General features: G+C 40.3%; 1 protein-coding gene across 17 annotated transcripts in view; it reads right to left on the reverse strand.

The window, feature by feature from the left end:
- The window catches only part of PHLDB2 (pleckstrin homology like domain family B member 2), a 255,011-nt gene that overhangs the window by 88,817 nt on the left and 142,648 nt on the right, over positions 1-23,546 (reverse strand). The window contains exons 1-2 of one of the 17 annotated variants that reach the window (XM_060198387.1): positions 19,801-20,079; positions 14,953-15,086 (exon numbers count right to left, since the gene is read on the reverse strand). The exons of 13 other annotated variants lie outside the window; for them this stretch is intronic. The gene's annotated coding sequence lies outside the window, so the exon portion shown is untranslated. Of the gene's footprint in view, positions 1-14,952; positions 15,087-18,813; positions 19,056-19,800; positions 20,080-20,142; positions 20,374-23,546 lie in introns of those variants that run through there. 3 more of the 17 variants (XM_060198386.1, XM_060198385.1, XM_060198388.1) reach the window with 3 other exon arrangements.

Consider the following 23,546-nt stretch of genomic DNA (forward strand, 5'->3'; position numbering starts at 1 on the left):
GTTCCATCCCGGTTCCATGGCTGCCAGTTCTTAGCAACATCGCCCCGCCAGATATTCGTCGGGATGCGGCATCATCTAAGTTCATTTCCCACGTCTACACTCGACCGGACCTGCCAATATACGCGGATATCTTCGCCCACCCTGTCCAACGCTTGACGTCTCGTCACCCAATCTGGTCCCCTACGCCTACACTGAACTTCTCTGTTCCAGTCTCTTGGAAAGAGAGTTGGCAGTCAGCTGAGGTAAAGAACGAACACCTCATCACAGACCCCTGCAAGCGTCAACCCGGCTTTGACCTAGCACATTATGATGGGGCCCTCCTCAATCGCTATCGAACAGGCCATGGCTGGTGCGCCGCTATGTTCCATCGCTGGGGAGCCAGAGATGACCCGAACAGCCCCTGCGGCTACAGACAGACTATGACCCACATAGTCAATGACTGCCACCTTTCCAGATTCAAAGGAGGTCTCGAAACTTTACATCAGGCTCAACCTGATGCTGTTGACTGGCTACGGAAGAAGGGCAAACGCTAGAAGAAGTGTTGGTTATGATTAGTTATTTATCAATTTATCATGTGCTTGTCCCATTAGGTCACAGGTTTATGGAAGAGGATTATGTCTACTATTTCCAGCTTACTTGGAAGTCCTCCTAATTCCTACTACCCAGTTGGGAAAATACTCAATGAACACCTGGTTTTAGGTTCAGTCACAGTCCTCTCCTCCCAGATCTCGTTTGCTGCTTAATCTCACAAACCTCCTGAGCAAATTCAGGCAGCCTAATAAGGCTTTTTCCTGCTTACCCAATGAGTGGGGTAATGATCCTGGGTCCATACTCCCAGAGGGATAAAGAATAGGAAAACTTCCAATGGAAGGGCTGGTATGTTAAACTCTGGTAGTGGGAATTGTATGGAATTGTGTGTGTCCCTCTTATCCAATGGACTTGTTGATCATTATTAAATCAATATATATTATACTGATGAAATGTTATAGCATTTGGATCAATGATAACCAAATCAATAAAGACAAACAAATTTTTAAAAATTAAAAAAAAGGTGACCAACATATAGTTTAGCTCATAAAATGTAGGAAAAAAACAAAACAAAACAAACAACAAACAGTCAAGCTGCTTATTTCTCAGTGATGGATCGCATACCCAAGACCCCAGAGGGCTGTAGCTTCTCCCAGTAAGTTCTGTCTTGAGTTTCCTACACTCCAACTCAACAGCTTGCCCTGATGGGTTCTCAAAAATGTGATTCTTCTTTAGAAAGCTTCTCAGTTGGGGTTTGATTTTAGCATCTGTCTCTTTCCAGGTGTTCCATTCTTCAAAGGCAGTATCCTTTCTGCCTCCACGATAAAAAACACTTCTCAGTAACTATCTACTACCATCAGTTCTTACTTTGAAAGCAATACCAGCTCAGTTTGAGACATATCTCACCATGCACCATTTGCACCCACCACACCGTGTGCCAAGGAGGGCTGAAGCCATGATGACCTTAGCATCTGCCCTTTCTCCTCCCAGCTATTTTCATTTCTGGTTGGTGAAACTTCCAGTAGGCGTTGGCTAGTTTCCTCAAGTTAAATATTTTTGAATCAATATTTCTGTCATTGAAGTCACTCCTCTGCTTCTTCACAACTTCACTCAACAATTCTATTAGTATTGTTCCTAAAATATATTATGAATTGGTCATTGCATAACCACCCTAATGCAAGTGAATACTTTCTTTTTACCTGTCTTTATGCTTGTTTACCAACAAGGAAAACAAATATAAGACTGGAAGAAACGTGCCGAAATTTTAGTGGCAGTTTAATCTGAGTGGTGATGTTGCCAATGATTTAAAGCTCTACTATTGGACGGATGGCACTTTGCAGGTTGAAATGACACATTCAGGTTGCTTTAGCAGCTAGAAGAAGGGGGAACAATGCAAAACACTACCATATTGGGTTGTTGGAAAAGTCATGACATATTTTTCTATGCAAAAATGCTTCATGACTTTTCCAGCAGTGCAATATTATCTGTAGCAATGCTTCATATATTAAGTTGGTTAATTCTTAAGCTTGCGTTCAGTTTTCAGAGAAGCTATTAGTGCTTCCCCCAGAAAACTATTTTTTTTCCCTGATTGAAAGCTTTGAGCACCAGGTAGTACTCCGTGTAACCAGAGCCAATTTCTCAGCTCCAAAGGCCGCAGAACACAGAAACAAACTTTATTAGAAAGTTGGAAATTTAAAAAAGAGAGAGACAGAGACACAACACAGCCCCCTACAATCCCTCAGGCTGAAGGGGGCAGGGGTTTAAACTTGGTCACAGAAATGGCAAAGCAGATACCTGTCCAAGTGAACTGGTTTGCCAGTCCTTGTAGATGATTGTTAATTTCTAACTGTGCTTAACCTATTAATTAAACTTTGTAATAGTTATGCATATATAAAATATATATAATTTGTATATGACACATTATTGTTAATGGTTCCAGGCATCAAGTGGGGAGGGATCTTTGAATATATGGCTCCATGGTTGGAGGGTCTATGGCAGTGTACTTTGAATGATGATTAAGGCGGGGAAAAGAGCCGGAGAGGCAGTAGGATGAATGCTACAATGGAAAAAGTTTATGTTTAATTTACCAGCAAGGGAGTCGGGCGGTAGCTCAGCGGGTTAAGCTCACATGGCGTGAAGAGCAAGGACTGGCATAAAGATCCTGGTTCGAGCCCCCAGCTCCCCACCTGCAGGAGGGTTGCTTCACAAGCAGTGAAGCAGGTCTGCAGGTATCTTTCTCTCCCCTCTCTGTCTTCCCCTCCTCTCTCCATTTCTCTGTTCTATCCAACAATGACTAAAACAACAAGGGCAACAAAAGGGAATAAATAAATAAATATATTTTTAAAAATTCCCAGCAAAGAGGGAGAGGCTAAAAACACTGTAGACAGAATGCTTCAAGACTGCATTTGAGGTCGAAGGGTAGATAGCATAATGGTTATGCAAACAGACTCTCATACCTGAGGCTCCAAAGTCCCAAGTTCAATCCCCCGCACCACCATAAGCCAGAGCTGAACAGTACTCTGGTTAAAAAATTTAAAAAAACAATAAATAAATAAATAAAAGAATGCAGTTGACTTTAGAAAAACAAAAAGAAGAGGAGCCAAGAGATAACTCACCCTGTACAGCAGAGGTGAGGAGGGAGTGTGCAGACCCAAGAAATCCTTTCTCCTGGCCCTATTGAATTGACCATACCTTTCTTCATAGCAACGTTAAGTGCTGATTCTTACACTGATAATTATGTATAGCCTCAAATGACAATATAAATATCCGAATGCCCCTCGATAGAAAACAGGTTCCTAACTCCTGCAAGAGAGTATACACTCTAATAGGCAGGTGAACCAGGGTTTGAACTCCCCACTTTGGAAAGAGTACCACTGGAAAGGGAAGCCTCACAAGTAGTAGAGGGGTGATGTGGTGTTTCTTAGTCTCTATCTCTCTCACCCAATATGTAGAATTGGGGCTGGGGGGGGGGGGGTCCACCAGGACTGGTGGAATTGTGCAGGCACAAAGTTCCAGTAAAACTCTGGTGGCAGAAAAATAAAATGAAGGGAAAAGAAAAAGAACAGGGGAAAAAAAAAAAACAGGAAGAAAAGGATTGGTGGGAAATGAAATGCAGCACTGCAAAAAGTGTTGCCAAAGTGACAAACCAGAGGAAAGGCAGTGAGGGAGAGAGGTCTACATTACCATGTATGAGAATAGGCAAACAAGAATCCGGAGGTTACAAACTGCTTTCTTGATCTGCAGATGTATTTATTTTGGATTTCCTGTATATTTTATGTAAATATAAAAGGGATCTCAATGAAATTATAAAACCACTGTATTATTTTATTGTAGAATCAAAACATCCCTGAGGGCTTAGATGGATACACTTATAAGCATATCCATAGAAGGGTCTGGAGAAAGGCAGAAGGCATCTGGTGCCCATCTGACAGAAGAGACAACACTGAGAAGTCTAAACAGGAAAGAAGTTAATGGGCATTAAAATGTTTGGGCTTATTCACCAATTCATAAATTCATCTCCCCACAGCCCCTGTTACTTTACCACCTGAAATATGTATCATATTGTCAATTTAAAAATGCCAGAAGTCACAAAGTGCTCTCTGAAAGATGTCACAGAAATGGTCCAATACTTTCTCCCTGGAGAAAAAAAACACTGGAAAAATTCAACTCAAGGATCATTTTTAGAAGTTTCATGAAGGGTCAGCAAGGGTCAACTCACCTGTAACCTAATTTTGAGCCTCCAGCCCACCACTTGGAATAACTAAGACATTGGGGCAGGGGTGTGGAGTGGGGTGGGGAATTTCAGTGCTGTGAGGTCTACCTCTCCCTCTACTTCTCCCTCTCCGTCTCTCCCCTCCCCTTACCCTCAGAAAAAGTCAGATCATCACAGTGAAAACCTGATAATGACCAAAAAATAAATCACAAAGGTTTCTTGATAGATTATTTTCTCTTTGACACACTTTGGCATCTGTTTTTCTTCTTTTTAATTTTTTTATTGAGGGATTAATATTTTACATTCAACAGTAAATACAATAGTGTGTACATGCATAACATTTCCCAGTTTTCCACGTAACAATACAACCCCCCACTAGGCCCTCTGCCATCCTGCTCCAGGACCTGAACACTCCCTCACCCCACCCCAGAGTCTTTTACTTTAGTGTAATACACCAATTCCATTCCAAGTTCTGCTTAGTGTTTTCTCTTCTGATCTTGTTTTTCAACTTCTGCCTGTGAGATCATCCCATATTCATGCTCTGTTTCTGAACTTATTTCACTTAACATGATTTCTTCAAGCTCCATCCAAGATGGACTGAAAATGGTGAAATAACCATTTTTAATAGCTGAGTAGTATTCCATTGTGTATATATACCACAACTTGCTCAGCCACTCATCTGTTGTTGGACACCTGGGTTGCTTCCAGATTTTGGCTCTTACAAATTATGCTGCTAAGAAGATATGTGTACACAGATCTTTTTGGATGGGTGTGTTGGGTTCCTTAAGATCTATCTCCAGGAGAGGAATTGCAGGGTCATAGGATAGGTCCATTTCTAGCCTTCTGAGAGTTCTCCAGACTATTCTCCACAGAGGTTGGACCAATTTACATTCCCACCAGCAGCAGTGCAGGAGGGTTCCTTTGACCCCACAACCTCTCAGGCATTTGCTGCTGCAATTTTTTCTGATGTATGGCATTCTCATAGGAGTGTAGTGGTCTTGTCTTTATTTGCATTTATCTGACAAGCAATGACCTGGAGCATTTTTTCATATGTTTTTCGGCCTTTTGGATCTCTTCTGTGGTGAATATCCTGTCTATGTCTTCTCCCCATTTTTGGATGGGGTCATATTTTCTTGTTGTTCAGTTTGGCAAGCTCTTTATATATTTTGGTTATTAGTCTGTTGTCTGATGTATGGCATACGAAGGCCTTCCATTCTGTGAGGGGTCTCTTTTTTTGAGTATTGGTTTCTTTTGCTTCACAGAAGCTTTATAATTTGATGTAGTCCCATTGGTTTCTGCTTGCCTTAGTCTTCTTTGTAATTGGATTCATTTCACTGAAGATGTCTTTAAAATTTATGTGGAAAAGAGTTCTGCCATTATTTTTCTTCTAAGTATCTGATAGTTTCTGGTTTAACATCCAAGTCCTTGCTTCACTTAGAATTTACTTTTGTGTTTGGTGAAATAGAGTGGTTCGGCATCTGTTTTTCTTTTTTCTTGCCTCCAGGGTTATAGCTGGGGCTCAGTACCTGTATTATGAATCCACTGCTTCTGGTGGCCTTTTTGGGGGGTGGGGGTGGGGGTGGGGGATAGGACAGAGAGAAGTTGAAAGAGATGGGAAGATAAGAGAGGGAGAAACAGAGACACCTGAAAATCTGCTTTTTCACTTGTGAAGCAACTTCCCTGTAGGTGGGGAGCTGGGGGCTTGATATGAGATCCTCTCGCAGGTCCTTGAGCTTTATATTATGTGCCGTTAACCTGGTGCGCCACCACTTCGGCCCCTGCATCTGTTTTTAAATGGACTCCTCCAGTTCAATTTATACCAAATAACAGCCCATTAACCCTGATTCTGTTCAAACTACAGATCACTAACAGTGACTTTATGGCTCTGTAACGTGTGATGATCAGATATGCTGGGATCTTGATTTCAAGATAATTAGAACATGTTCCGAAAGCAAATTTTTAAATGCCAATAAGTTAAAGTGAGTTATTGGCTATGCTGTGATGTGCCGGAAGAGAGGATTCTTCTCTGACCTAAATAATCCATACTAAGAAAGTTTAGAGGATTCTTAAATCATGTAACATATTATTAGTCATTTTATCCTGCTTTGTACAAACGTATATGCTGGAATTAATCAGGTGTGAATAACAAAAGCAAGAGTTAGAAATGTGGAAATCACTTCATGTTGCTGGGAAAAGAGGGAGAAATGTAGATTATAAAAACAAAGTCAGAAAAAATGGTTTCATAAAATCATGAAGGTGTAAGTTTAAATTTTCAGCTTTCAAAAAAAGTTTGTTACTGTGTTCAGCAAGGGTCTTTGGAGCTGAGGAATTGGCTCTGGCTATACAGAGTACACTGCCTGCTGCTCAAAACTTTCAATCAGGGTGGGGGTGGGGTACACCCAGTATAGTGCACACATTACATGCTCAAGGATCTGGGTTCAAGACCTTGGTCTTCACTTGGAGGGGGAAAGCTTCATAAGTGGTGAAGCAATGGCAGGGGTATCTCTCTTTTTCTCTATCTCTCCCTCTCCTCTCAATTTCCCTCTGGCCTATCAACATAAAAGAAAAGAAGAGAAGAGAAGAGAAGAGAAGAGAAGAGAAGAGAAGAGAAGAGAAGAGGAAAGAAAAGAAAAGAAAAGAGAAGAAAAAACACTTTTCAGGACTAGTGGATTCATTGTATAGGCACCAAGCCCCAGCAATAATATGGTGGCAATAAATAATAGTAATAATAATAGGGAGTCTGGCAGTAGCACAGCAGGTTAAGCACATGTGGCGCAAAGCACAAGGACTGGTGTTAAGAATCCCGGTTCAAGCCCCCAGCTCCCCATCTGCAGGGGCGTCGCTTCACAAGTGGTGAAGCAGGTCTGCAGGTGTCTATCTTTCTCTCCCTCTCTCTGTCTTCCCCTCCTCTCTTCATTTCTCTTTGTCCTATCCAACAACAACGACATCAATAACAACTACAACAATAAAACAACAAGGGCAACAAAAGGGATTAAATAAATAAATATAAAAATACATTTACAATAATAATGATAATAATAAAAAATATTAAAGCTTTCTGAGCACACTGGTGCTTACTATGGGATACTGTTATAAATAAAGCATCTACTGACATGTAATTGAATTCAGACACCAGCTTAAAGTAGTCCCTTAGAAGCAGGGCCATTCTTTACATGAAATTCAGGGCAGGAGTACATCTCTGTGGTGCCCAACAGCAGCAGTTAGGGTCTTAAAGAGAAACTTTTAAAGAACTGAATGAAAAATTCATGCCAGTCCCACAAGTTTAAGAACTGAGAACTATGGACAGTCTCCTTCTTTTCCCACAATCTCAACATGAAAACATAGAAAACAGATAGTTAATTAGAAGCTTCAAGGACAATCACTTCCTTCTCTAACAATATTCTCATTTCAGAAATCCCAAAGCAGCATGTTTCCCATCTTATATTAAACAAATACCATCGCCAGTCAAACTCTCAGTTCTCTTAACTGTTATTTTTTTTCCCTTACAAACAAACCCTCCTCTTCCACAAACATTTCTTTTCTTTTCATCACCAAATCCCTCAGCCTGCGGCTCAGCAAATAGGCCTCATCTCCCTCCAGAGCCCTACACTCATCAGCAAACACTATTCTCCTGGAAAATATTCCCAGATCGTCTCTCCTGTCAAATTCTCACCTTTCATACAGTTTCTGCAAGGATCCCTCAACTTGGACCTTCCACTGCTTCAAGATCTCTCTCTACAACTCCCTTCTCTCTCACTCATTCATTCTGGCTCCATAAATTCTGTTCCTTTATTTTCTTCTTATTATTTTCTTGTTCCTTTAAGTTCTTCCTCAATCCTCCAGATTTTATAGCCTGTACTAGAGGAAACAACTCTTGTTAGTAGACTTATTCATTATTCTGTTTATAAATAAACATAGCAGTAAAGAGATCCCCTCTGTGCCATGCTCTTTGTCATTTAAAGATCTGCCTGTTTAAACAAAATCATTCTTATCTACCAGATACATGAAGGTAGGGTGACTATCACCAGAGGATGTCTGGTTCTCTCAGAAATACCAGAAATAGCAATTCCAAATTAATGGCAAAACAGGGAGATTCTTCCAGAGTAAACTATTATAAGTGGCCACTAAATGTTAATGTGTACATACATGCACATGCGTGCACACATACACATATACAGGGAAACTATATGACACAGCATTCCAAAATTCATGAAGGCCTGGCTAGGAAGGTTTCTACATGGTAGAGTACAGGACTAACATGGTTAAGGTCTTAAGTCAACCCCACGCACCACATATACTAAAGTAATGCCCTGATTCTCAATTTCCCTCTCATGAGTCAATAAATACATTAATCTGAATAAGCAAGATTAATAAACAAATAGCACATTGACAAACAAACACATTAATAAATAAATACATTGATCTGAAAACAAACTAGAAGAGGAGGCTCTCTAGACCCTGGGCCATCCAAGATAGCTTCTGAATTTTTGGCCAGGTATTGAATTGGCCAGGTGTTGAGGCATGGTAAGGGCAGCGCTGGAGTGAACGAGCACGGTCATAGTGAAGTTGATATCTCTCTACACCAATTACAGTTTCTCTTTTGGTTTTATTTTGATTTTGCATTTGAACTCTTTATTGTATTCTGAGAACATCTACAAGTAGAAGTAAGGGTGACCACTAGGGAAACAGCCGAAGCGTGAGGTGGTAGCACAGGAAGAATAGCAGCACAGAAAGGAGTGGTGAGTGATGAGGACACCTGATGCAAATGAAAGAAGGGAGGGATGGAAAATGTTTAGAAGTTTCTGCTTCTCCCTATCACAGTAAAAGAAGCAGATCCTTCTGTCCTCTCTACTGGTACTGAAATATAAACTCTGTCAAAAACAAACCTCCTGATGGCATTCCAAGATTTCTAATAATAATCACAATGAACACTAATAACCATACTTCAAAGGAGAAGCTTTATCTCCAGTGAGCACAGACCACCTTTAAACAAATATAGATTGATTTCTATTAGGAATCTTTTAAGAGTCTTACAAGACTTCTAGTAAAGAGGGTAAAACATCAGTTATAGGGATTTTATTTTTAAGATTGAGTGCTAGGCATTTTAAAAGCTTTATTTTCTATTAGGAATCTTTAAGAATCTTACAAAACTTCTAGTAAAGGGTAAAACATCAGTGATAGGGATTTTATTTTTTAAGATTGAGTGCTAGGCATTTTAAAAGCTTTATTTTCTATTAGGAATCTTTAAGAATCTTACAAGACTTCTAGTAAAGAAGATAAAACATCAGTTATAGGGATTATGTTTAAGATTGAGTGCTAGGCATTTTAAAAGGTTTATTTATTTATTTATTTATTTATTTATTTATTATTGGATAGAGACAGTGAGAAATGCCATGGGGAGAGGGAGATAGAGAGGGAGAGAGAAAGAGAGACACCACTCATGAAGCTTCCCACCTGCAGATGGGGACCAGGAGCTTGAACCCTGGGTCCTTGTGCACCGTAGTGTGTGCACTTAACCAGGTACAACACCACCTGGCCCTTGAGTGCTAGGCATTTAATAAGATTTCTCTTTATGAACTCTAGAATATTCTTTAAACTATGCAAGGAATCTGTCTGAATGTTTCCTGTGACAGTTCATCAGCCAATGAACAAGGCAGGGAAAGGAAGAGAGAAAGCAGAAGCAATCTCAAAAGCATCTAGGTCAAATTCCTTTCCTGCTTGAAAAATTCCCAGCTTTTATCTAGAGAATCAAACTGTGACTTTTACTAACTGGCTCACATGTATGTGTATATCATTAATAAAGCAGTTTTCAGCAATATTTAAAGAATAAGGTCATGTTGCTTTAGTAAATACTTACGTAAATATTTAAATTAAGTTTACACTAGTGTGGTAAGAAAGTTCTCAAACGCTGACTCTCTGGGGCCAGGCAGTGGCACACCTGGTTAAACACACACATTACAGTGTGCAAGGACCTAGATTCAAACCCCTGGTCCCCACCTGCAGGGGGAAAGTTTCACAAGTGGTCTGCAGGTGCTTCTCTGTCTCTCTCCTTCTCTATGCCCCCCTCCCCTCTCAGTTTCCCTCTGTCTCTACTAATGGGGAAAAAAAAAACTGACTCTCTCTAATTACAGAAAATGGAATGGACAGAGGAACATTTGGACAGTATCATCCTGAGGCTATTGCAGCTAGAATATGAGAAAGTCTACAACAAAAATTACCTCTGTCTTTAGTCAGCAAAGGACAAGAGAAGAAAAACAACCTCCAGTGGAAACTGCTTTAGAGTATAAGAGTAGTACTTGTTTGGACCCTGCAATATGTAACTATAGTAATATTGCTATTTCTGAAATCATCGCCTCTAAGCGTTACATTTTAAATTAAGTATGATTGTAAGATTGCATTGTAAGAAATCTGCTTTGCAGCAGTCCAGAGTAGAAGGACAAGTATGGTCTACAGATGATGTAAGATGAGCATATGTTGATAATCATGGAAGTTAATTGAGTGATGGGTACACTAATTTCACTAGATACTTGTCCCAACTTTTCTGTTTTTGAAAATTCTCCATAACATTTGCAAAGTAAAAAGTGAAAACATTCTGAAAATCAATCAATTTAAATCTAAAGATAAAATGACTTCAAAGTTAGGTGTTTTTCTATCTTTACAAAGAAAGGTAGGATCAATCAGTAGTTCTTAGTTGATATTTTAATCTTATGAAACACTTATATTATCAAAATGAATATTCTCTTTAAAAATTTACATACCTAGGAGAAATTTGGAAGAAAATGCATTGTTCAGACTACAAGTGTCAGGTCATTGTATTTAGAATATATACTTGCAAGATACTGCTAAGTGAAATAAATAAATTCCACCACTGTTGTCCCAAATTAAAACCATTTCTTTGAAAAGTTAAAACATAAGATAATTTATAAAACTGCCAATATTGTCATACTTAATTTGAAGAATTTCTGCCTCAAATAAATGTTACATACACAGTTCTTACATATTTATACTAAGGGACAGACTGACATACTTCATAGATTATTTTATTGCTTCTCTAGAAATGGAAAGTTCTCTAGGTTGGGGAATTATAGATTCTCTTTTTTTTTTTTTGGCTCTCAAACTCTTTAATTGCATATGCAGTAATGTGACATAAATCCTTTGGTGTTTTACATTTACTTCCTTAAATTTTATTATCTTTATTTTATTTATTAGATAGAGACAGCCAGAAATCGAGAGGGAGAAAAAGAGAGACACCTGCAATACTGCTTCACCACTTGCAAAGCTTTCCTCCTACAGGTGGGGATCGAGGACTCAAATTCTGGTCCTTGTGCATTGTAACATGTGCACTCAATCAGGTGTACCACCACCCAGCCCCCATTTAATTCCCTCTGTGAATTTTACAGTATTTCCATTTTTATCTTTTTTTATTACTATTTATTTTTCCTTTTGTTGCCCTTGTTGTTTTATTGTTGTTGTAGTTATTGTTGTCATCATTGTTTGGATATGACAGAGAGAAATGGAGAGAGGAGGGGAAGACAGAAAGGGAGAGAGAAAGAGAGACACCTGCAGACCTGCTTGACTGCCTGTGAAGCGACTACCCAGCAGGTGGGGAACCAGTGCTCAAACTGGGATCCTTACGCTGGTCCTTTGCGCCACATGCACTTAACCCGTTGCTCTACCACCTGACTCCCTTATGTCTTTTTTTTATAGAGACAGATATTGAGAGGGAAGTGGGGAGAGAGGGAGAAAGAGAAACATCTGCAGCACTGCTTTACCACTTGTGAAGCTTCCCCCATGCAGATGGGAATGAGGACTTGAACTTGGGCCCTTATGCATGGTAACATGTACACTCAACAGTTAGCACCACCTACCAGACCCTATATAAAATTTTTTTTAATTTCCTTATTGGGGGATTAATGTCTTATAGTCAACAGTAAAATATAATTGTTTGTACATGTATAGCATTTCCCAGTTTTCCATATAATAAGTGAGCCCTCACTAGTACCTCCATTGCCGTCATGTTCGAGGACCCCTACCCCAGAGAATTTTACTTTGGTGCAATACACTACCTATATAGGATTTATATTTTTTTAAAAAAAAAATTAAACTAGTGATTTACAAAATTACAAAATAATAGGGGTACAATTCCACACGGTTACCACCACCAGAGTTCAGTGTCCCTATCCCTTCCACTGGAAACTGTAGTAGTTCTCCCAAAGTCACAGATCTGGTAGACCCATATGTTTACATATGGGGAATTCTAAAATAATTTAGGTTCAAGATGTGGATTTCTAAAAATTTCCCAAATAAGTCAAATGTTTTCAGATCCGTTTTGTCCCTTCTCATTGGTATAATTCATGCCTGGATTTAAGCAATTAATAATAATCTGCTATAGATAGACCTGGAAGAATCTTCCCCTATCAGGTGGTTACCACTAGAAAAGAAATCCAAAGAAGTGAAGAATTACAAAATAATAACATTGAAGGTTTTGAATATCTGTGCACCCATACTTCAAATTCGCTTCCTAAAGTAAATGGGTGCTCCAGGAAGATACAGCTAATTTCAAGCAATAAAAGTACTAACTCTTGGATACTATAGGGGTTGAGGGGTTCTTTCTTCCTGAAACCATCACTATAGACTTGAGTTTGAAGTTGAGTGTATTAGAACAAATACTGATCTTTCCATTCTGTCCCCTAATCCACACTACTGATCAAAATAAATACTCTATTAAGAGCCACATTTAATTTTTCCAATGTAATGTTTCCCCAAACCAACACTTTACTTTTCCCATGCCATTCCCCATTATGAATGAACCAAGTGGTCAGAGCATAAGTAAACTCAGAAGAGATGGGGCAAATACACACAGACCACATTACCTATGGGCAAAAATATTGGCACCTTTAACTCAAAGCTTAAACAAATGAGTTTTTAAAAATACCACAAAGCAAGCAAAACAATATTGATACTACATCTTCACCACAATTGGGTACACAGAGGGATTATGATAAGACAATTAATTTTTTCCTTTCTTATTACCTATTGCTTTCCTAGATAGTACTTGCAAGGAAAAGGGAAGAGACTTGAACTAGCAGAGATCAATAAAATGACTAAATTAAATGAAATCAATGTTGTTTTTAATATCTGGCCAAAAGACCAACTAATATGAGATTGCTCCATTTGGGTGCTATTTTTCATTGCAATGGTCAATCTAGTACAAAGAATGCTAGACAGGTTGCCAGGAACATGAGTCAGGAGACCTATCCTAAATCTTAGTTATGCCAAAATAACCAAAAGAAGCTGGGGTAAGTGAGAGCTGGGGCAAGTCACTTTGCCTGTCTTCAGTTTGTTTTAATAGAGATTTTCCCGTGTTTAAAATGATGAGGGTGAACTAGGTGTTCTTTTCGCTCCAATTCTCTAGATTCCCATAGACAGCAGTTAAATAACACAGGCGTGCCAGTTATACAATGCAGGAAATGGAAATGACCACAGAACAGAAACATGTTTTAGAGATAAGGTGGCAGTTACCTAACTGGGAAGAGATTTCACTGCAGCCTGTGACATTCCAAGGGCATGGTAAACTGTTTCAGCAAATCACAAAGCAGGAGAGGCCTGCTTAGTTAGTTACCGAATATACAATGGAGTAGGTTTGTGATTCAGCATGACATGGAGGAAATATTTTTGTCTGCATCCCCATGGCCTCCATTTTGCTTAGAGAATCCTAAGCTGTTTGTGAAATGCTCCATTCTCAGTGATGTCAGCAGTGAGGCAGCCAGCCATCACTTCCCAGTCCCTTCTGGATATCTCTTGGCTAGGAAGCAGAATTCAGGCTGGGTCTGAACCAGTCTAAAGAATGCAAGAGCTGGCTTCCCTTCACTTTTACTCGCCTTTGTTTTAGCACTACAGCAGTAGTGCTAAGTAACAAATCTAGAAAAAAAAAAAATCTTGTAACTGTAGTCCTTTTCACTATTATGTGATAATTCCCCTAAGCATATTGCCATCTGGAGAAGTCACATGTGATGTGCAAACAAAATATTCCAAGATGATTCTCACTGATTTCCACTGAACTCTAAATTTAGCATCAAGTCTCAAAAAAGAATGACTCTATTTGAGGTAACTATCAAATATTGAGGAAAACAAACTTTCCCCATTCATCTGGAAAAAAAAAAAGTGGCTCATCTCATAAACCAAACAATGCATATTAAACACAACACAGTTATTTATTATTAAAAAAGTATCTAAACTTTCATATAACTATCAGTATTTCTGTACTTATTTATGTTTCTTTGTGTAGCATGCTTCTCCAGCTCCTAGTTTTCCTACTGCACATCAGTAGGTCATCAGTGGGTCTATACCTGTTTCAATCAGCAATCACTAGTTGCTATAAATAATAATTTCCCCTTTCTTACTTTTATTTTTTTTTAATTTTTTTTTTAATATTTATTTTCTTTATTTATTCCCTTTTGTTGCCCTTGTTGTTTTATTGTTGTAGTTATTATTGTTGTTGTCATTGTTGGATAGGACAGAGAGAAATGGAGAGAGGAGGGGAAGGCAGAGAGGAGGAGAGAAAGATAGACACCTGCAGACCTGCTTCACCGCCTGTGAAGCCACTCCCCTGCAGGTGGGGAGCCGGGGTTCGAACCGGGATCCTTATGCCGGTCCTTGCGCCACCTGCGCTTAACCCGCTGCGCTACAGCCCGACTCCCTCCCTTTCTTACTTTCTTTCCTTCTTTCTTTCTGCTGCTAGGCTTGGACTTCACACCTACATGATCCCATGGCTTCTGGCAGACTATTGTTCCTTTCTTCCCTCCTTCCTTTCTAATTTTTCTTCTTTCTTTGCTTTTCTTTTTCTCTAGACAGAGGGTGAAAGGGAGAGAGGGAGAAAGAGAGTGAGAGATGCACTCTCTTGTGATCTTTGTACATGGTAAAGCTCTAGGGGGTGAGCCATTCCCCATCCACAGTAGATAACAATCTTGACTTTAAAGTAGATACAATGCAAGGATTCTTTCCAACAAGCAAGAAACATCAAGAAATATTATTAAAACTGTGTGCAAACTAACTCCCAGAAGTTCAGATTCTTGGCTGACAATAGTTTATTTGGAAGGCATTTAAAACCTTGAGCTGCTCTTTTATGTTTTTGTCATGTTCAAAAAAAACCAAACAAGTCACATTAATCAATGTTTATTAATATTTCCAGCCAATAGTTAATTAAAAGAAAAACTCCTTATCCTTTTTCCCAGAATGACTAGATACTGCAGCACCAATAGGGTGCAAACCTACCAAAAGGTCCCCACTTTCAAATCATTACTAAATATACTACTGTGTACTTGATGACTATGAGGAAATGATTAGATATAAACTCAGTACAGTTTAGATCTCTGACTTCTCCAAAGCAAGACATAATAAAAATAAATAAGTAAATAAACCATCCTATGTTGTCAGAACCATCCCCCACCCCCACCCCAGACTTGAGAATTTTTACTACAACAGTAGGGCCAATTATATGGCTAAATTATCGTTATGCAAATGTGAGAATGCCTTTGTTTGCAATTGATCAGACCGTATGTGCAGTGCCTTTGTAATCATAAAAAAAAAAAAAAATCATTGAAACAAGTCCTTTCTATAACAAGTGCTATTCACAAATAGCATGATTTTAAAACTTCCCTAGGAAATCAGCAATGATTTTATACTACTATAAGGTAGGCAGATGGAATGGTAGTGAAGGTTGTATATGAGAGAAAGTTACAGGAAATGGGAGATTTAACTTGCAGGGTCTTACTATCTATCTAGTCAAGTGAGTGTAGACTGCAGGAAGAGGATTCAGATAAGAGAATATCCAAGGTTTCTTTTACCTACCAAATTATTTTGACTTATGCCTGAAAGAACCACCAACCTTGAGTAGTCTTCAGATTCCTAATCCAAGTTCTATGCAAGCAAATTTATCTTTGATAGCTACTCACCAGCTTATGAATTTCTCAGTAACTGCCTAAATGCAAACTTGGCTCCTAATATTAACATTAATGGGTATTTTATTTAACTCTGGGCTCAGGAGGTCTTTGTCCCTTCTGATCAAGACAACCCTATTCATGTATACACAGGACTCTTAATCCATAAATCAGTGAGTGAAAAATCTCAAATGTTCTGTTTTGTACCTGAATTCAAAAGCAGCATCTGTTAAGTCTATGGAACCATCTGTTGCCCACTTTGCCATAGGAAGGATGGTGCAGGCACCAGAAGTGGAGTGTCACAGGTCACACAAAGGGATTATTCCTTTCTTGAGGCTGATAGACCCAGGCATATGCTCCACAGTCACCACCCTCCCCAATAAAAGAGCTTTTTCTTCATGGAAAACTGTTTCTCAGAACTCTCATAAGGGCTCAGATTCAGCTAAATAAAAATTATATTTGTTGAACCAGTGAAATAGCTCAGTGTGCTGCCTTGCCATGTGTGAGACCCAGGTTTGAACCTGGCCCCCACAGCATTATAGGAAGCTTTTGTGCTGTGGTCATTTTCCCTCTTTCTCTCATACATATATTACATTTGCCTAATGATCAGTTTCTAAATTCTCTAATTCTGGGCTGTATCTAGAACTACATCTCACACTAGCTCACTTGAGTAGGCATTTCAGTTGTTATGACTATAAAATGAAAAGACTGAACTTGTGATCTCTGAGGCTCCATAATGAAATGACACTCCAAAAATTCCATCTTTTCCCCTTTTCTCTAGATAGACATGGAGAATGAAAGAGACCACAGCATAGAAGTCTTCTTCAATGTGGTGGGGGCTCGGATCAATCCTTGGCTGCATACAAGGTAAAGCAACATACTACCAAGTGAGCTACTTTGTGTGATTTTTAAGCCCAGTCAAAGTCATCAATGAACACGACAAATTCCTTCACATAGATGGTATATTAAGTCTCTTAGTGCCAAGGGCAAAAGAATCTGCTGAGAACAAAAAAGCTTCTATGACATGGTTTCTTTGTATTGAGCAAGAACACAACTGGCTTCTTGAGGATTCAAATTAGATTAAGATCCCTAATCTTGTTAACATATGCCCATGAAGTAACACTCCAGCAAAGAGTTTGGGGGATGGATACTTCTTTGTTTATGTGTTCTGTGTATTAAAAGATACTGGACAGCCTCTGAGTCCTTTTTCCACTGAATGCCAGATGGGTTGATAGTTGGATCTGCCCCCTACCCCAGTTGGGACAATCAAAAATGTTTCCAGACACTGGTCAATATCCTGTGGGAGGCAATATGTCTCTCCCTACGCCACTGAGGACTATTGTTGTAATGTATGTCAGGGCTTTTAAATAAAGCATATATTTAAAAGATGTCTTTGGTTCAAATGGGTGACATTCTTGCTATTAAAAAGGAAAGTACACTTAGATCAAAGATCAGTTTTATAAAGCACATATATTCTACTTGAAAGATAAACAAAATCACTATCTTTCCAAGTCATTCACAGCACAACCTCTCTGCTAAAGGTTGAAAATCAGCACAGAAAGTCAAAGCCTCAACTGCCCTTCTAAAACTAATGAAAATAAATTCAAATTCCCCCCCACAGTAATATCTTAGTGGACTTCAGAATGCTTACAAACCTCAAAGTAGGGCTTTAAAGAAAATATTGCAAAGCAGTGGTAGGTTCAATCACTAACTTTTTGTTGTTGTTTGTTTCAGTTTTTTTTTCTCTCTCTCACTTCTCCTGTGCTAAAGTCAATAAACAACAAGTTTCTGAAAAGGTTGTCAGAAAGTTCCAGCTTTGGTCCAGGTTTGTCAAGAAAAGAGTTAGCAAACTCTTCATCCAACATTCCAAGAATCTTTTCTTCCAAAAGGAAACCAAGAGACACCTCCCATAGTCTGTCTTCAATGTAAAAGAATAGCAACTATATGAAATAGACTGAAGGCTACAAATTAACTGAAATGATGACTACTCTTAACCAAGTATGTTGCTTTTCCATTTGTGAGAAAGAACAAGATTTACAAACCTCTCTATGTCAGGAGGTGAAGGCTACTCTACTTAACTTAGAGCAAAATCTCAGCTCTCACTCAATTATAAACATTTCAGGGACTTTGCAGTCTTAAATACATGCAATGTTTAAATTTGCACAATAAATATATGTAAGGTTCCCCTAAAAAATGCCAACCTTTTAAATAAAGTCTAGGATATGCAAAGGGAACCATGAATAGACACAACTGTTACTTTTCAAAGAACTTCAGCTCTTTATTTAAATATTTACACAATTGAGGGCAATGGTACCAGTGATATAGCCATTCTGTTAAAACAGTGGTAACTCAAAAGGTTTATTTATCCAAATCCAACTAATCTGTTGCTATCCTACCAGGAACCAAGAATTCAAGTGCTCTCAGGGCAAAAGGTTAACCCTCTGAAATTTTGAATTTCATTTAAATTTCTAACAACAGAATTCAAATATTAAGATTTTCAGAGATGTGTCTCAAACGCCTAAATGAGAAAGCTCAAAGTTACACTTCAAATAATTGAAAACAAATACCTGTAATGTACGCAATGAGGACATAGGTAGCTGATAAATATTTACACTAAAAGGACTGCACATTTACCTGCCTCTTCTAGCTTCACTCCCAGCTGAGTCTGGCTGTGCTTTCTAGAACTCTTGAAGTTGCAGGGCTGACCGCAGGTTCAATTCTGAGGAGCTCAGCCCCGGGCTAGTCTACCTAGGGGAAAGGCTACCGGCGAGTGCAACTCCTTTACATAAGAAAGGTAGATAGACAGGCACTGGGAGTTGGTTTAACTTCCCAAATGCTTTCAAACAGGAAACCTCAACCCTGGAAGGGACAGCCTGTCAGCCTTTTAATTTCCTGGCGGTGGCGGGAGTTAGCCAGGTCTTGGCGCTTTAATAAATGATGACCGCTAGGGCTAAGTTATTAAACGTACCAACAAACACTTGAGCTGCGCTTCCTCCGAGCCGTAAAAGGGTAAAAGAGGAGTTCAGCACACCCCCGCCCCCCAGAGCTTCCACCACTACCTCTAGGGGTGCAGAGATCACCCAAAAATAAACGGGGGTGGGGGAGGGTGGGTGTTGGCTGTTCGAAGGATTCCAAGATCAAACTGGCTTCCAAGTCTTTGAGCGGCTCAAACTCAAGAGCCCCACACTTAAAGTAAACCCAGAGACGCAGCTAGTCAGATATGGGGGCTGAAGGGGGGGGGGGGGGGACTGGGACTCTAAACGCCAACACCCCCCACACACACACACATTAGGAAGCTACAGATTTCCTTTTCCTCTTCCCACTGCGACAAAGCAGCTCTACCCAGATGATCCTGATCCCACTCTACTTGAAGATTTCAGAGTTCTCCATGAAAGTTGTTCTCGCCCCTAATGTCTTCAGTTCCATATAAAAACACTCTGAGCTTCCCCAGTACCCCGACAATCCCTCCCCAAGACCCTCTCAGCCTGGGGGTCATTATTTCCCAGAATCTGGTGTCCCCCAAAGACGCGCAGCCCTGACTCTGCTCCTGCCAGCCCGGGCTTTTGTCCCGACAGCCTGCAGGGGAAGCAAAGAAAGTCTGGGTCCCGGGCGCCCACTCACCGTCTCATCTTTCCAGCCAGCCGCCCTCTGCACGCTCCCAGCGGCTCTCTCGCTCAGCCCTGGCCCCCGCCCTCCCTCTCTCCCTCGGGCTCGGGGCCCCGGCCACGGTCCCGCCGCAGCGACAGCCGCAGCAGCCCTCCGGCCCCCGGGACTCGCCGCGCGCACTCAGCGCGCCCCTGCTGGGCGCGGCGGCCACTGCCTGCTCTCCGCCCTCCAACCCTCAGCCGCGCAACCGGCGGCGACCAACTTCGCGGCGGGGGAGGCTGGGCCCCCGGGGAGATGCCCCGATGCGCCGGGCTGACTCTGTCACCTCCGCCCGCCCGACTGCCATCCCTTGCTCACCTGGCTCCTCCGCTCTGCCGTGTGTCTGCTGACACAGAGGAGAGGCAGCTCAGTACACCGCACCACGCCTTGCGGTCCCCCTTGGGCTGCGGTGGTGGGCTCCCGGTCCACTGCCCCAGTGCTGCGGGCACAGGGCGACCTGAAGCAGTGAAGTCGGTGACCCACCCAGCTCCCCCGCACTTTTCATCTGGAGGGGCGGGGGTTTGGTTGCTGTTGGTGGGGCCCAACTTTTCGTCCCACACTAAGCTCCTCAACTTCTCAAAGACAAGTTTACAGCTGCGGAGCGCAGACTTTTGTGGCAGGGTTTTTTTTGTTCGTTTTTTTCAATGAGTTAGAAGAAGGGCGGGAGGGTACTTGTCCTGAGATAATGATTTCCTCACTGGAGGGTAAAGTTTCTAATGGGAAACTCCAGGTGACTGCACCTTCTGCCTGCCTACCATTCGCCCTCAGGCAACTACTTGATGCGTCAGAAAAACTGCTTTACAAAATCCTTGTGGGACGGCCTCTGCTAAAGGGCTGAGGATTTTTAAACTAGTACTGCTTTCTTTCCAGTCATTTCTCTTCAAATTCTTTCTTTTCTAATGTGCATTTCGTAGTTGCTGTAACCTATGCAAACAAAGCTGGTGTGATCTTTCTCCTTCAGGTACTTAAATGAAATGAGCCCAAGGGAGATATTCACATGTCTGCCAAGTTCTAAGCCAGGGGCCTCTGGACTTGTGAAGATGAAGGCCATCCAGCATGACTTCCACTCCAGGAAACCACAACAGCAAGGAAGAGCACAGCAAAGTGCAAACTAAATTAGTATCAATGAGTCTCCCTCCTTTTCGTCCCCATTAATTATTATTATAGTTTCATCTTTAACAATAGTTATACTGAGATTTTAGAATGGCTCTGTAGCCATCCTGTATATATTGTATGTATAGACATATTGCATACAAGGTGCCTGACTCCATAAACGTCATTAAATGCACTTTACATTTGTGCAAATAAAAGTTCTAATTTCAAGGAGAGGCTCTCCGATGGTGTTTTATAGGACTGCTCCCCCCCACACACACAATCACCTTCCTATCCTACAGAAATATACCGAAGATTTGAATCAACCCAACAACCGAATACTTAATTCCCCACATTTTTGAATCATCCCCATCAAGATGAAATCATATTAGTCCTCCTATCTTAAAAACAAATACTCTTCTATTTCCCCTTTCAATCACTGGTGGTGGGGGTGGGGGTTTATTCAACTACAGCACCACAGCACCACAGCACCACAGCAAAGCTCCTTTACAGAGTTGTGAAGGAAAGGTGTCTCCAAATGTTCTCATTCCATTCACACCACTCAGGCCTTTGCTTTTTCCATGTCCCTGGAATCTTCTTATGGAGATTTAACTGCTAAATCAGAAAGTTCTGCAGTCTGCATTTCACACACATTGGTTGGTCTCCTGGAAAAGGTGTTGACTTCCAGAACACCATGTTTTCACAGTTCGATTGTTACCACACTGGCGACTCCTTCCTTCCCTGTCCTCTTTGCTGGTACCTTCATTTTGCCCAGTCTCTGAGCAATGGAGCTCCTAGACTTTAGACACTAAACCCCTTGTCTTTCTACACTTCATGGTCTCATCCTGGCTCGTGTACTAAATATTATATGTGGCGATGACTCCCAAATTTTATCAACAACCTGGCCAACTTCCCTGAATGGCAGGCTCCAGGCAACTAACTGTCCATGTGTATATGTACTATGCTTCTCCATCTTAACATTTACAACAATGAAATTCCATCCTGCAATCCCCAACCACCCTGTCTCAGCTAAAGCTTTCTTGATATAAGGCTAAAAACTTTACTACCATCCTTGAGTTTTTAATTCCTTTCATATTTAGATCCAGTCTGTCAGGAAATCCTTTTAGCTCTCCTATTAAAATAAATTCAAAGTTCATCTACTTACCTTCTTTGTTACCATCCTTCAAGTCTAATAATCTACCTTGGTTTTCAACCCTGTTTCTACTGTGTAGGTGTGTGTGTGTGGGGGGGGGACGTCAGATAAACATTACCAAATGAGTTAACAAAGAAAAAAAAAAGAATAAATTTAATAGCACATAAAGGAGGAACTAAGACAATTAAATTATGGAGGTCTCAGTTCTTTCAAAAAGGTCCCTGGTTGAGGAACCTGAAGCATCAAGGAGACAGATCAAAAAGAATTCTGCCAGGGGCACAGGAGGTGGTATACCCGGCTAAACACACTGTACCATCTACAAGGACCCAGGTTCAAACCCCTGCTTACCACCTGAAGGAGAAAAAGTTTCACAAACAGTGAAGTACTGCAGGTCTCTCTCTCTCTCTTTCTCTTTTTATTTCTCTCAGATTATCTCTCCTTCCCATCTCAATTTCTCTCTGTCTTATCAAATAAAGTAGAAAGAGGGGGAAGGAAAAAATAATAATGAATAAACATAACATTTAAAGATTTTTTTGAAAAAGAATTATGCCACTGTTTTTCTTTTCTTCTAAACTTTCAGTGTTTTTTGGTCTAACAGCTAAATCTTTGATTCATTTGGAGTTTACTTTGTGTGTATTGAGATATAGTGGTCCAATTTCACTCTCTCACATGTTTCAACCCAATTTTCTCAACACCATTTGTTGAAGAAACTCTTCTTTCTCTATTTAATGTTTTGGACCCCTTGACAAAAATTAGATATCCATAGGTGTGGGAACTTATTTCTGGGCTTTCTATTCTATTCCACTGCTCAGTGTGTCTATTTTTATTCCAAAACCATGCAGTTTTGATTATAATAACCCTATAATAATGTTTAAGATCTGGGAGCAAACAATCCCATCCAAAAGTGAGACAGAATATTCATCAAAGAAAAGATCCAAAAGGTTAACAGAGATATTTTTTAAAAGCTCAAAATCACTGACTATCAGAGATATGCAAACTAAGACAGCAAGGAAATATCAGTTGACTCCTATGAGAATATCATAAGTCAGAAAAGACAGTAACAACAAATGTTGGAAGACTGCAGGTATAAAGGAACTCTTGCACTGCTGGTGGGAATGTAAATGGGTTCAACTCTTATGGAGAACAGTCTGGAGAATTCTCAGCATGCTAAAAATGGACCTACCCTATAATAAGGCAATTCAACTCCTGGGGCTCTATTCTAAGGAATCAAACACATCCTCCCCAAAAGATCTGAGCATACCTTCATACATAGGAGCACAATTTGCAATGGTCCAAACCTGGAAGCAACCTAACAACAGATTAGCATTGAAGAAGATATATATATATATATATATATATATATATATATATATATATATATATATATATATATATGGAGAGAGAGAGAGAGAGGAAATTATGAAGTCACCTTCACCTTCTTAATCTCATCTTGGATGGAGCTTGAAGGAATCATGTT

This window comes from Erinaceus europaeus, chromosome 9 (genome assembly GCF_950295315.1).
Source record: "Erinaceus europaeus chromosome 9, mEriEur2.1, whole genome shotgun sequence".
Classification (NCBI taxonomy): Eukaryota; Metazoa; Chordata; class Mammalia; order Eulipotyphla; family Erinaceidae; genus Erinaceus; species Erinaceus europaeus.